At 41.4% G+C, this 12,136-nt stretch overlaps 1 protein-coding gene across 3 annotated transcripts in view; it reads left to right on the plus strand.

Annotated features, from left to right (window-relative positions):
* The window catches only part of GFOD1 (Gfo/Idh/MocA-like oxidoreductase domain containing 1), an 85,233-nt gene that overhangs the window by 22,221 nt on the left and 50,876 nt on the right, over window positions 1-12,136 (plus strand). Inside the window, exon 1 of one of the 3 annotated variants that reach the window (XM_086740212.1) lies at window positions 3,751-3,766. The exons of the other annotated variants lie outside the window; for them this stretch is intronic. The gene's annotated coding sequence lies outside the window, so the exon portion shown is untranslated. Of the gene's footprint in view, window positions 1-3,750; window positions 3,767-12,136 lie in introns of those variants that run through there. 3 annotated transcript variants of the gene reach the window in all.

Raw genomic sequence — 12,136 nt, forward strand, 5'->3', positions numbered from 1 at the left:
TGTGCCATACCACAAGGCTCTTGGTGGCTGGTATGATGCATGTTTATTTTTCATGAACTGAATTTCCTGTATTCTGTGGACAAATTGAGCTGCTGTTATGTGAAGCTTGTGAGAGTGTCTGATCCAGTGTGTTTGGCGCTTGCAAGCACTCCTTTCATCAAGGCCATTGGTCTTCTAAGTAATCCATAGAAAGCAACAGCTTGGTTCAGTCACTACTATTTGGAGGAGGAAAAAATCATTCCCAAATATACCACAGGCACTACGAAAATAGTGTTAAATTACAACACATTTTACTCTGGCTCAGTCAGAGACACTGAAAACTTTGAGAGCTATTGGGCAGTAAATTGCTAAAACACACTGGTCCCTGGGATGCTAATGCAGCCTGGGCTGGAGCCAAAGTCCGTAGAAGTCTAAAGAAGTCCAGTCAATTCAGCCTGCGTTAGACTGGGTCCTTGGATGAGATTTTCAGCAGCAGTCAACGGTGCTCAGCTCTGTTGACCCTAACTGGGAGCAGAGAACCCGGTGCCGAGCTTTCCTGGCCTGCTGGATTTAACACCGTCTTTGAGTGATTTAAAAGCACTGAGGGGAGGAGAAACAATCTGCGTTTCCCAGTCAGATACAGCACATAGTCTCTCAAGAGCTGATTTTACAAGTGACTTAAACTCAGCTATAAAGCTCTCTTTACCACGTGGCTGATGTGAATTATTTTCCTCCGTGCAGATGTGCCAAACCAGGGGCAGTGAAAGGTGAGTCTGCATGGCTCAGCACAGCTTTTTGGCTGGAGCTGGGAGCCTGCTTGGGGAAATTTAATGTCTGTCTGAGACAGGAGCTAGAGCAAGGGATTTTAACATCTGGAAGCCCTCCGAGGGCACATCTCCTTAAACTCTATTCCTTTTCCTGAGCTCTGGTTTCTTCTGCTGCTTTCAGGCTGCTATTTATTACATTTCAACAGCTGGTGGGAGTTGTGTGTTCATGTCCTGTTGTAGGGTTTCACGGTAGGTCTTTATTCCCTCTTGAATTCCTATAATTCCTCTCATTGGGAAACAAAACCAAACCTATCTATGATAAAAACAAAAGCAAGTCTTCCTGCAGATACAGCAGCACAAAAGCTGGCTGCTCTTTCCCACTGAGGCTATCTGAACCAGGCAGCCTTTCCCCTAGCACCTTCAAAGCCCTTGATTTAAGGAAGGGAAGTGATTACGCAATCATTAAAGATAATGGCTATTTACTTTTTGAAACAATGGACTTGATGAACCACTGAAAATGACCTAATTTTCAGAAGTGCTTTTGGCTTTGGAGCAATCTAGCTGGGTTTGGGATGGAAGTGCGTTCATTATCTTCATGAGGTGGTAAAAAGTGACCTTTTGTTCTGAGAAGAATCACTAGTGTTGTGATTTTTGTGTTGCGGTTTTTTGCTCTTAATCTTGAGGACTGACTTGGCCCCAAGCATGGAAATGCCAGGCTAGAAAACAATACTAGCATTTGAAGTAATAAGCACAGAATAAAAAAATATTTCAAAACTTATAATTATTATAAGTTCTCAGGCTTACCAGAGACAGCTTATTAGGTTTCTCTGTGATGACTCTGCATATGCTAAATGTATATCTTTGCTCTGTCTGCAATAGGGTTTTGCTATGTATTCATCAATATGTGGAAAACCGCTCCTCCTGTTTCACAGAGTCATAGGATGGTTTGGGTTGGAAGGGAGCTTTAAAGATCATCTAGTCCAACCCTCCTCCCATAGACAGGGACATCTTTCACTAGATCAGGTCGCTCAAAGCCCTGTCCAACCTGTCCTTGAACACTTCTAATGATGGGGCATCCATATTTAGATGTTTAGATGTATCCATTTAAGTTACAGAATAGTTAAAATGTACTGCGACCTGTGTAGGCAAGGATAATAGAGTGTAACTGTGTTAATTAGTGTATTCTTAAAAAGCAGGGAATACTACTGGGCTTTTTGCATAAGTTGTATTGAGTTTTACAAACTGGAGGTGATGGGCTAGAAGAATTATTCTCATTCCTGTCTCAGTTCTCCTGGTAGTCTTTCTACCTGTGTACCTGTGGAGCTTGAAAGATGTATCGTATTTACAGCCTGGGCTGAAACGGTGACTGACTACTGCTCCGTTTTGAGCAGTTTGGGAGTTTATATGGATTTATTTCTTAGGGTGTAGTCTGAGGTTCACTCCTGATTTTGAGACTGGGAGTAAATGTCTGTCTGCCTGAAACTGAGGTAGAATATGAGATGCGAATCTCATTTACACTACTGTGCTTCCTCCTACTGTAAAAATGTTTTAAAATGCTCAAGTTGTAAGTATAGAAACGCTTTAGATTTAGGAGGATGGAGTGAAGGGGCATCTGGGTAAGTAAGAGTGAGGCTCATAATACTTCTGAAGGGAGTTGTTCTATTGGTATCCAGCTATATATTCCAATTTATAGGGAATCTGTACTTAGCTAGGATTGCAAGTTTAACTCCGTCAGCTGTGTAAACTTTTGGTATAGGGACATGGTCATCATTCAGTGCTTGTAGCCTAGATGAGTGAAGCCTCCCCACTTCTGCAGCTGTCTTTGCCCTCCAAGAGACAGATGAGAGACTTTGACACAGCTCAGATTTTTTTTTTAGTTCAAGTTTGGATAATTTCAGTATTTATTGCCCTTTTGCTATTGCATAGTTCAAGTGGAATATGCGATCCAGCACATCTTCCTACAGTGTATGGGCTTCTGCCACATGCGTGGTCTCTCCAACATGCTAATGAACTTCAGCAAAAAAAAAAAATGCGTATTCTTTCCTGGTTAAACACAAGAATTAGATGATTAATAAAAGCACGTATACTGACAGTTTCATTTCACACATAGGTTCCTGAGGGCCTCGTGCTGAATCAAAGGCGAGATTCTAAACTACAATATTGCTAATTTGCTTGACAAAAAAGCATTTTATAAAAAGCCAGAACTTTGTGATCTCTGTCTAGAAAATACAAATTTGCATGTGTATGTGTATATAGAAAGGGAGAGCATTGTCCTTTAAGAATTGCATACACTTTTGGAGTACATTTTAAACTGTTTTACTGCAAATGGTGGTTGTGATCTCAGGTCTATAGAAAGACGCAGTATCTTCCATGTGACCTACTGATGAAGCTGGGAAATAAACCAAGCTTTTAAGCACGCAAACCTTTATTTGGGTGGTGGTGTGGTTTTTTTTTTGTTTTTTTTTTTCAAATTTTTTTTTTTTTTTTTGTATTATAGGAGCATTAATGGGTGAGACAAACAAACTGAAACTTCATCAGACTTTCTGTTCTTCAGTTTTATTTTGCATTCTGGGCAGTGAACCATGCTAAAGCTCTTTCCACTTCACTGGTGCATGCCGGAAAAGTGTAACTGAGAGCTTATGTAGTTTTGAGCAGACACTGCAGTAAAATTCCCTTCTGACCCTTTTGGCTATTCAGGCTTTTGCCAATGCTGCTAAGTCACCTAAAAGGCTGGATTAAAAATATCTTGCCTGGTCAGAGCTGGTTAATCTGTGCTTGGTTTATGTGTTTGGACAAGCAAAAAGTTCTCATTGATGATGGGTTATGCTTTTGACATGTATGCCTTGTTTTAGGACCTTCTTGTACCATAGATTTGGCCACATTTGAATGTGGTTCTATCATTTCAACACTCCTAGAAGACAAAGACGACTTTCTGTGTATTTCAGGCAGGAGAAATGGCTCTCACATCTCAAGCATTCTGGACCATAGCAGTAGAAGGCCTAGGCTCTCAAGTACATAAGGTGGGAGCACAATAAGAACATGAACGAAAACAGGGCGAGAGTCAGTTTTCTGCCTTGGCAGCTCAAAATTCTCCCCAAATACAAAGATGCCTAGTTGGTGCCCTGCATGCCCTAACCTAGCCAGGCTGGTGATCAGCAACAGTGAAGCTGGAGTTGTACAGACATCAGCACACCCTGTGCAAAGTCACCAGGCATCCTTTGGTCTGTGACAGTCCATGCTGCTGTGATTTCATTGCTATTGCTGCTAGAATAAAACTCACTCAAGTGTGTTGCCATGTGCAGCAGTTGTATTCTGCTTGCAGTGTAGACATGACCTTGGAGCACGGTGGTAAGGTACTATCTCCACAGCTGGGAGGAAAACATCAAGCATGACTCCAGAATGTGTTAAAACTGCTCACCTTTAAATCAAGGGCAAAACTTAAAATAAGATAGGTTAAGGTAGACTAAAGAAAGCCCCATGCAGGCTTTCTTGATTAGTCTCATTCAGGGTGGTGATTCCACACGATGATATGAGTTTGACTCAATGGGCTAAACTCAGGCTTGACTTTTACTTGTTAAGTTATTATGAAACCTGAAATACTTGTGCTAACAGAAACAATACTGGTGCAGCTGTATAGTTAGAAAGACAGCTTACACCACTGTAGTTCCTTCCTGTAAGAAGAGTGGAATAAGCTACCCTAAAATAAAGCATGATGCAGATATAACTGTTATCACAACAGACGGACTGGGGAACCTGTGAGTGTTTGGGAAAGGTTTTAAGAATTACTCCAGAGTTTAGACTATAATTGCTTCCCATTTCTGTGGGTGGCTACTAATAAATTAAATTAGGATACTTGTACTCTGAAATACTTATCTTACTTTAAAATTTCAGATTTACATTCAAATAGCAAAAATACACCACTACTTTTGCTGTTTTGTTAGCTCGTTTCTACCTCTTGGCTCTTCTGGTACACAGAATACTTGTATCCAGAACAAGCAAAGATGCACGTGGCCGTATATTAGATCTGCGCTGTGTTACGATACATGATGTGGTACATACATACAACAGATGTTATCATGCTACACATTGCCATACTATAGGCCATATCTGGCACATGAGCAGGACTCCACTGTGCCAGGCACTGTATCAGCACCAAGCAGAAAGCTGATTCTGCACAATGAGCTTTTCATCTTAATAGAAATCAATATATAGCAAATGGATATAGATGGTACATAGGGGACTGCAGAAAAGATGAGGCCATATTTTTCATCAGTTCTGATATAGGTGGCACCGAAAAGTTGTCAGAAAAAAAACTGGAGGAGACGAGCAGTAGTGGTAGGAAAACACTTGTTAGAAAATCGATATTTGGATGATAGCGAAAGACTTCATGGGACGATCAGAAGCAGGAATCAATGCCTCGGTAGCAAGTGAAGAGTGATAGATAAGGTGAGGGTAAGTGATAGAAAGCCTTGAAACCAAAGATAAGCTTATGCTGAAAGCCTTGCAACCAAAGATAAGTTTGATGCAAGAATGTGTGGAGAAAGCTGCTGAAGATGGTGATGAATGAAGTGATAGTGACAGGCTTGGACCATGATCTTTGCTGAAGCCTTCTGAGTGGGAGAGAACAAGTGTCTCTTTATTGAGACTGGAGGAAATGATGTTGGAGTCACTGAGGTGTTTGGTCCTGGATGGTTGAGAAAAGAAGAACTGCACAGATGTACTGTAAGAAGCACGTGCAGGACATCCTCTCTACCCCTCTGTGTTAACACAAGCTAAAATAAGTTGTGACTTTAAAGTGTATTTTCTGCTACTAACTACTCCACTTGCATGTAGCTCTCTGGGAACAACAACATTTTTCTATTTAGCTTAACCCTTTTCAAGTGAAATTGCAAAGAGGAATGTTTCTGGTCTGGAAGAAAAGTGTCCTCCTGCAGAGTTGAGGAAATCAGGAAGAAGCTATTAGGAGAAGCTGTGTCTCAGCAAGACCTTCAGCATAGTCCAGATGTGTAGACCTAAAAAGTGCATATCCAAGATGACAGCTAGTGATACGGGGCTGAGCTGTGTTGTCCACAGGATGAAATGCGAGACTAAGCAAAATTCCATGGGAAATGAAACATTCCCTTTAACTGTGTTGTGCTTGAGCTGAAGGATAGATGTTGTGGATGTGCTGTCCAAAAAACAGGCCAAGAGTTTACCAAGTGCTGAAAGTGAGAAACCTGGAAATAATTGTACATCTATGTGTCATCAGTTCATATACAGTTGAAACTGCTGAAAATAAATAAATAAATAAAATTAGCCAGAGATAAGATGCAGAGGAGGAAGAAAAGCTGATCGGAGTATTTTATGTAACAGCACCACAGAATGTGAGAGAGACTGTTAGGGAGGGCATGAGTAAAGCAGGAGAAATCAGGTTTGGACAGAGTCATAAAAATTATGTCCTTTACATGTCCTGAGGGACAACCTGAACAATTGTATTAATACTGTTGTAGTATTTGTAAGGTCACATTAGTGATGCTGGACATGCTGTATGATTAACACTGTTACAATGTTTGTGTAATAAGGAATATAAGCAATCAATGGTTATATTAGCATTCTGATCTTGGCAAACACTTGAATTAACATCGTGTGTGACAGTAACAGTGCTAGTACTGCTAGTTCTCTAGTTCCCATTTTTGGAGGAGTCTGTGGTTTTTTTTTTACTCTATCTTATTTTTTTTCTTGTTGGAAGCAAATCCACCTCCTACTGGAATAGCTGAAAGGGGAAAAAAAAAAGAAACTAAACCACTGTCAAGGAAATAATTGCTATGATCCCCTCCTTTCTGAACCTCTTTTCCCCTGTGTTTTCTGCCGTCTTGTATTTAGGCATCCCGCCTGCTCCTGCAATCAATGGGAATTTCTGCCCTTAAGAAGCAAGCAGTGTAACACTGTTTTGTTACCCTGTGATTTCATTAAATATTAAGCTTTCCAAGAAGTGAATAATCTGTTAGTTAAATATAAATGATAACCATGGCTTGATTCACTATTCTGCTTGTCTGTTTTGTGCAAAGCAGGCGTAAAGCTGCTGCCATTTTGGCAGGAGAGCAGTTTGTGCTCTGCTTGGTCTGTGTCCCGGTACGTGGATCGGTATGGCATATCGTATAATCCAGTTGTTAAAAGACTCATATGGATGGGTTCCAGAAACAAGGCTGGAGCAGACACAGAGGATCATATTTAGAGATCCAAATAGCAATTTGAAGTTAGTAGATGATGATTGGCACGGGGAACCTCTCATCTTAGATGATCCTGTATTTGCTGCTGGGTTTTGCGTTGGCTTTGCCAGTGTGATCAAGATCCATTAGGTGTGTTAATAGCAAATTAGGAATGCTTCTGCCAGGTTACCTTACTGCTGTTTCTGATGGGCTTGGCGTAATTCAGTGCAATCACTGGCACTCGTAGGTATGACATTTTGATTCTTATTTTCCTTCCTCCTTCTAATAACTTTTGCCATGTTCTTCCTCAGCCTGCTCCATCAGACTGGTCATAGTCATAAGAGCTTCTGGCTATTTTCTCAGAGTGCAGAGAGTTGTGTTCTTGTTTATTTTATTTTTTTTTTAAAGGTAAAAAGAAAGGGAAGTGGTTGAATGATGTCCCCTTTACTGGAGACTGGAAACACGGAGTTTTGTGGTCCCTTCAGCAAACACTCAGAATGAGTTCACAAGCTTTGCTCCTTAGAGTGGATCTCCTCTGCCTTTGTAAACCTTACAGAAAGTACTTCTAAAGAACTGATTATCACAGAATTTCCTGACTGGTCAAGAAGCTAGGAGGGAATTGGCTTTGGGAAAGCAGTTATTGATCCGTAAAAGCAGAATAATTGCAACAAGCAGTAATTAGTGAAATCAAATTTCACTCTGCACTAACTGCCCTTGCATATTTATTATACTCCAGTTCTTGGCTATTTTCCATGTGATTCTGTCACTGGTCTACCATTAATACAGTTTAAATCCATTGGTAACAAACTGGTCAAGTCATTAAATTTCAGCGTCCTTTGCTCCCTTCACAGTCCGTGGTAACTTGCTGTTAAGTCAAGCTTTTGCGAAACTTTGGCTGTGATTCCCGCAGACTATGACAGTGGCACAACGTTATGTCTCAAGATTCTCTGAGTCAGATTAAGATTCAGGAAACAACAATATAAATAGAGCTCTCCAAATAGTACCTTTACATCATCATCATGTGTTTCCAGTCGGAGGATAAATACTTCCTCATTCCAGTGGTGATATCACTTTTCCAGACCCTCTCTAAAGCTAAATATAGTCATAGAAAGTGTCTCCGCTCATATAAACTGAAGCACTTGAGTCATTTAAGACCCTGGAGAATTGGAGAGGATATGCTGTATCATGCATCATGGACAGTCATATGGGATAGTTTAATTGTAATTAGTAAAAAAGGGAGGTATGGTCTTAGAATTTAAATGTAAGTTTGGAGGTCAGTACTTCTGTTACATATGGAATGGCCTTGTACAGATGACTCTGTCCATCTCTTGATCCTTGGACTTACAAAATGCTGCCAATCACTGAGACATCTGGGTGCCTTCCACCTGGAGGAAGTTGGAGAGACCTCAGGCAGCTTTGTGGCATTTCTGGTAACTTCCTCTTTTACAAGCTATGCTCCACTGGCAGTTGTTCCCTTCTGAAGGGAATAATAAGGAAGAAGCGAGATCCTTTGGGCCTGACTTCCATGGTTGCTGAACATGTGCACTCATTTCTTTGCTCAAAACACATGAAGCAACTGTGCTGCAAGCTTCCATGGTGGGCTCTCAAATTCAGAATCGTCCAAAATCAATGGCCACTTCTGAAAGTGACTTCTAATCTTAATTTCCTATTCAATTGGAAAAAAGAAATCAGATAGGAGCAAGGGATGTGATAGACAGAAAAAAATAAGCATTTAGGCCCTGTACAAAATTCAGTAGCATTGATTAGATCAAAAGAACTAATGCGAGGGTCATGTCAATGAGCCATTGTCCTAACACCTAACCCTTCCATGGTTATAACTGCTCATTCCCATACCTTAACTCTTCTGTTCTTACTGACCATGATGGAGTCTTGCTAGCTACGTTTGTAGCGCAATCCAATCTCAGAAGGTGAACAATAACCCCTGTACATAGGCATTGTTTTAAAATGAAGGGATGGTTCCCTTCCAATCTTTGGATGTAGAAATACAGAAAGAAAATGACTGTTAGGCCTGTAACTTGCTAGGTGGCCAGGTGAGCTGATAACCTGGAGAGATCAGAGCTCTGCAATGCTGACAGCACATCAGCCCTAACCTGGGGAGAAACGCCTTGCTCTGCACTGGGCTTTCTAACCTCCCCTTGCCATGACCACTAATTGAGGAAGGTTGAGAAGACCATTTTTTCACCTGTAAAAGAAGGTTTAAAAAAAAAAAAAACAACCAAAAAACCAAACAAAAACCAACCCACCTTCCAAGTCTGGCATAGAGTCATTAGACTAAACTAATCAGCATGCTCATTTGCCTACTGATACCCAGAATGCTTTTCTACTCTGCTGCTTTTTCATGGAAATGCTGGTGTTTGAGCCATCAGAAAGAAAAGGCACGCTGGGTGAGTGGAGAGCATATTTCTTTGTCATATGCTTTCCAAGTAAGAATACCAAGATCTCTCTTTGTATTTGGCTTCCACAGATTTCTAAATGGTACCGAACTGTGAGATTTTTGGCTGGTATTTTGAGAGAATAAATCTCCCTTTAAAAAGAGCCCTAAATAGGTCTGAAGCTTCAAGAAGAAAACTTGGGGGTGGGGGAAGTCTCTCTCAATCCACCTGTAAGCCTCAAAGGAAGCAACTTTTTCTTCCAGCGTGCCTTGCAGCCCCCTCAGGCAGCAAATCCCAAAGGAAGGCAGAAGCCCCACACGACTTGTGCCTGGGAGGAGTGATGCTGGGAGTCTTGCTGATCCGTCCTGTTTGGGATAGCAAGCTGAGCAGAGTCGGGTACGCCACTGAAAGTTAGTCTCCTAATCAGAAGCACTACAGAAAACCACAGCCTGAAGGCTTTTCTCTATACCAGGGGATTGTACTCTTCTAATTATATGGTCAGATATTCTGGATATACAGAAATGGAAAACTACCTCTGAAGTTTTGCACTTAAGCTTGTAGAGGTACAGACAAAAATTTCTGGGGAAAAAACAACTGGCAGGTGATGCTTAAGGCTTTCCAGCAAGAACCGAATGCATCCTGCAGTTATAATCACACTTTGGTGAATTGCATTCAGTATTAATCCTCCTCATAATTTATTTGGATCTGGCAAATATGTATTTTGTAAAGCATATTTTTATTTATGATGGCATTTCTGGTCTCTGATTATTTTTTTTTTCTTCACAGACAGTGGGAGTTCATTCACCAGTTTCTGAAATGCTGGCTTTTCAGTGCTGAAAGATGCCACTTGTCAAGCAGCACAAAGAAGTGGTGCCCATGCTAGCTGAGCTAAGGGAGGGTGTTGTACGCTTGTTGTCATTATGAGGAACTTTGTGGGTAGGTAAATGGTAGTTTTCCAAACCAGAATTTGGCACAGTAAAATGAATGTATTCTCCCCCTGGAAGAAAAATACTGTAGAGTTGTTACCAGGCGTAGTGATTTGCACTGCCTGAGATGCAGCAGGAACCAAATCAGGGAAAGAGCAGGCACAGCAGTGTTTTTGCCTGCAGTTCCCGCTTCTCACTTGCAGATGCCTTACCCATATTTGTGTGCTATCTAGGTGTTGAAGTGAAAACATCCTCCTCCTCAGCCTTCAGGTTACCCTGTCTCTAGCAGTAACCAGTCTCTGCGCTGCCTGAAAAGATCTACTGTGTGTGAGGCATCAGCTTAGCACTTCAGGCGTGGAGAGGCTGGAAAATAGACAACAAAAGCTTCTTGTGAATTGCCAAGAAATACTCTGCTATAGGAACTAAACAGGGAAATAAGTGTTAGTGTAAATTCAGCACTGATGTGTTCAGCTTTGTCTTGGAGGGTAGAAATACTTATTGTTTTCTTGCTGGTGCCTTGCATGCTGACACAGGTAACGCCATGGACAACTGGCTGGTTTATGCTGATGTCTGATCTGTGTCCAGAAGGGTTTTGGGGAGGTCGGCATTCATTTCTTCTATCTCATTAAGCTGAATCAAGCTGCACTTAACAGCTTTCACATTTTAGTGTGTGGCTTTTCCCCTGATACATACCTTCTCTGTTTCCAAGACATCACTCATAAAAGGAGACAGCATCTGGCGTGAGCTAAGGGAACACGAATATTTAGGACTCTTACATTTAGCCCTGTTTCTTTTGGTGTATGCTGGTTCTTTGGAAGCTTTTGTAGGATGCAGGGACTGGCAGGATGTAGAGGCATATGATGGGGTCAGCCTTGGATTATGGTGTTTTTTGTAAAGCATTTTAGCCTTGAGTAGCATTCATTCTCTTGCCTCCCCTGGCTGTAAGGAGCAGGGAGATTTGCCACAGACTAGATTCAGAAGGTCAGTGATCTAAACAAGTGTGTTATTTATTTTCCCCTAGGATCCGTAGGCTCCTTTCAAGGCCAAAACAACTGTATTTGAAGTGTGTAAACACATATATTCCTTTCTCTGAGAGCTTATGACCTTATTGGGCACAAAGACAAGCCAGGAGGAAATTGTAAATTAAACAAAATCAGTTAAATTTTAGCACAGAAACACATATCCTGATGCTGGAAGAAAGAGCAAGCAGGAAACTTTACAGCAATTCTTGTGGAATAGTTTTATCATTAGAGCAATTTTGGAGCAGTGCGTTCAGAAGAGCCTGCAAGACAACTAAGTTACTTATCACTTCGTATCCATGCAGACAATACATGCTAAATCATCAGGAGATATCTTCTGTCTGTATTTCCAGTGAGAGCAGTGTCAGCGTGAGCCCTGCTAGCTTCCACTGAGAGACTTCTGTGAGCAAACCGCAGAACAAAACAGCTCAAGAGCCCCTTTCTCCGTGCGGCTTTTGGGGAAAAATCTTTTGTTTGAGCAAAAGGAACTGAGCCAGTAGTGCCTGGAAGGATTTGGGCTCCCTGCTGAGATGTAAATCACTTTTGATTCTGTCTGGAAGATATATTCTGGGGACAGAAATGAGTGACTTGAGGAGGTGAGTGTGATTGGTGACAACCTTTACGTGGTCTGAGAGGGTGGTGGCTCTCTTTACACCCTGACAGTGCTCAGAAGGGGAGGAAAAGAGTCTCATCCAGTTATGAAGAAGCATGATATCCTTGGATTTGAGTTAAGCTGGAAAAAAAAACAAGCTAAAAAGCTTGCCCTCAGCTGGTGTTTTTGGTTACCAACTATGATACTTGCACTGTGTTAGCACATGGGAGCCCAATGTGAACTCAGCGTACCCTGTGAACATGGAGCAAGAA

This window comes from Chlamydotis macqueenii, chromosome 2 (genome assembly GCF_036417535.1).
Source record: "Chlamydotis macqueenii isolate bChlMac1 chromosome 2, bChlMac1.mat, whole genome shotgun sequence".
In the NCBI taxonomy this organism is placed as follows: Eukaryota; Metazoa; Chordata; class Aves; order Otidiformes; family Otididae; genus Chlamydotis; species Chlamydotis macqueenii.